The sequence below is a fragment of the Monodelphis domestica genome, chromosome 4 (genome assembly GCF_027887165.1).
Source record: "Monodelphis domestica isolate mMonDom1 chromosome 4, mMonDom1.pri, whole genome shotgun sequence".
Taxonomy (NCBI): Eukaryota; Metazoa; Chordata; class Mammalia; order Didelphimorphia; family Didelphidae; genus Monodelphis; species Monodelphis domestica.
The window spans coordinates 110,966,884-110,969,701 of NC_077230.1; positions in this window are offsets into that span (position 1 = coordinate 110,966,884).

A 2,818-nucleotide genomic window follows, 5' to 3' on the forward strand; every position below is an offset into this window, starting at 1 on the left:
AAGGTCTTACACAGATAAACAAAAGGACATTGACATTACTAAACCCATGCTAATTGGATCAGTCCTTCTAGTTAGAGATTATATTTAGTATTTATCTATCCATCTATCCATCCATCCATCTATCTATCTATCTATCTATCTATCTATCTATCTATCTATCTATCTGTCTGTCTGTCTGTCTGTCTGTCTGTCTGTCTGTCTATCCATCCATCCATCCATCTATCTATCTATCTATCTATCTATCTATCTATCTATCTATCTATCTACCTATCTATCTGTCTGTCTGTTTGTCTGTCTGTCTGTCTATCTAGTACCAACCAGTATAGTATGGTGTCTTATACATATTTATGCATTTTATAAATATCTATTGAATCGAACTGGAGAGACTTTGGTTCAAATTCTAGCTTTACCACTTATTAGCATTATGATTCTAGACTAATTACTTAACTTCTCCTCAGTATCAGTTTTATCTCAAAAATGGGTATACCTGGCACTACTAGTCTCAAAAGGTTGGTGGGATAAAAGTACTTTGTAAACCTTGAAGGGAAATAGAAATGTTAGTTATCATAGAGGCAGCTACATGACCTAATAGATAGAACTCTGCACCCAGAATCAGGAAATCAAATCCACCCTCAGATACTTAGTAGATCTTATCTAATCACTTACTCTCCATCCAGCTGCCTCAATTTCTCCCAGGGAACAGATACTGTAATTATACGATGCCTAGTATGTGCTAGGGAGTGTGCTAAATGCTTTTCAAATATTATCTCATTTAATACTTTGTAAATCTTAAAGTACCATATACTTTTTATAACATTTATTTATAACATTCTTCTTATCTTTTTCTAGCACTTAGCACAGTACCTGGCACATAATAGATGTTTGATAATTTTTTACTGATTGACTGGATTCAGGTAGAAACTATCCCGGAACAAGTCACTATCCTACTGATATCCCTTCATACTTAATCTGCTCTAGCCTGTGGCACAGGTGACTAAGAATAACTGCACTTCACAATTGAATAAAATTATCGGGATGCAAATTTATCCTCTGTAAACTCTTGACAACACCATTGATACAATTCTGAAAGCAGATAGGGCAGCCAGGATGAGATGCATTTCATTGTTCCCATGTAATTTTGATCTCCTCAGTCAGGTATCCATACTTTGAAAGCTTTCTATCCCAGGTAATTTGGAGGTTCTGAGAATCTGGAGTTTGTCTTAAGTTTTTATGGATCAATGTTACATCCAGAATAATGGGAGCAATCATTCTATGATAATGAATGGTCTGGTTTCTGTATAATTGATTGGTTAAGTTCTCCAGTCTTCATCTTTTAATATCTCTATGAAGGCACTGCTGGGTTTATACCCCAAAGAGATAATAAGGAAAAAGACTTGTACAAGAAGCTATGCTCTTCATGGTGGCAAAAAATTGGAAAATGAGGGGATGCCCTTCAATTGGGGAATGGCTGAACAAATTGTGGTATATGTTGGTGATGGAATACTATTGTGCTAAAAGGAACAATAAAGTGGAGGAATTCCATGGAGACTGGAACAACCTCCAGGAATTGATGCAGAGTGAGAGGAGCAGAACCAAGAGAACATTGTACACAGAGACTGATACACTGTGGCACAATTGAACATTATGGACTTCTCTACTAGCAGCAATGCAGTGATCCAGAACACTTCTGAGGGATTTACCAGAAAGAACTCTATTCACATCCAAAGGAAGAACTGTGGGAGCAGAAACACAGAAAAAAAAAAAAACAACTGCTTGATCACATGGGTTAATGGGGATATGATTGGAGACATAGACTCTAAATGATCACTCTATTGTAAACATCAACAATATGGAAATAGGTTTTCATCAAGAACACATGTAAAACCTAGTGGAATTGTGCATCAGCTACAGGAGGGGTGGGAGTAGGGGAGGAAAAGAACATGACTCTTATAACCAATGAAAATATTCTAAATTGACTAATTAAATATTTTTTTAAAAGGGGAATGTGCCAAGAAAATGGGCAAAAACTTGTAGTTCTTTTTAATAAAGAAAAAACAGAACATTAAAAATTAGTGACCAATATGCCTACTTCCTCATAACTATAGAAACTTTATGAGAATTATCCACATAAAAACTGAGGATTTCCTTAAATGAAATATAAGACAATGGTAGCCATACTTTTGCAGATGAGTTTTCTAAAGCTTACAACATCTTTGCCATCATACCTGTGATGGGGAAGTGGAAATAATGTAAAAGTCTATTATGCTTATTAATACTAGTTATTATAAAAAGCTTTTGATTTAAAATTTTTTTAAATAAAATCTTTATGAAGTCTCTGACTACTGATCACCATCTCTTCCCAGACACTCTTTCCTCTAACTTTTCAGGAAGTTGTTCTTTCCTGGTTTCCTCCCAACCTGTTTTACTGCTTCTTCTCAGACTCTGCTGGATCTTCATCCACATCATTCCCATTAACCACAGGTGTCCTCCAAGGCTCTGTCCTTAGCCCTCTTTCTCCCTTTATATTCTCTTACTTGGTAACCTCATGAGCTTCTGTGAGTTCAGTCATCGTCTCAAAGCAGATGGTTCCCAGATCCGTATATTCAACCCTAATCTCTTGCTAAGCTCTAGTCATCATCAATGCCTTTTGGATATTTCAAATTGGATGTCCAATAGGCATTTAAATTCAATGTGTCCAAAATGGAACTTGGTTTTCCCCCTTAAAATTCTTCTCCTCTTTTCAGTTTTCCCATCATTACTGTCCTCCTACTCACTCAGGTTCACAACCAGTACCATCCTCAACCACTCCAACTCTTCC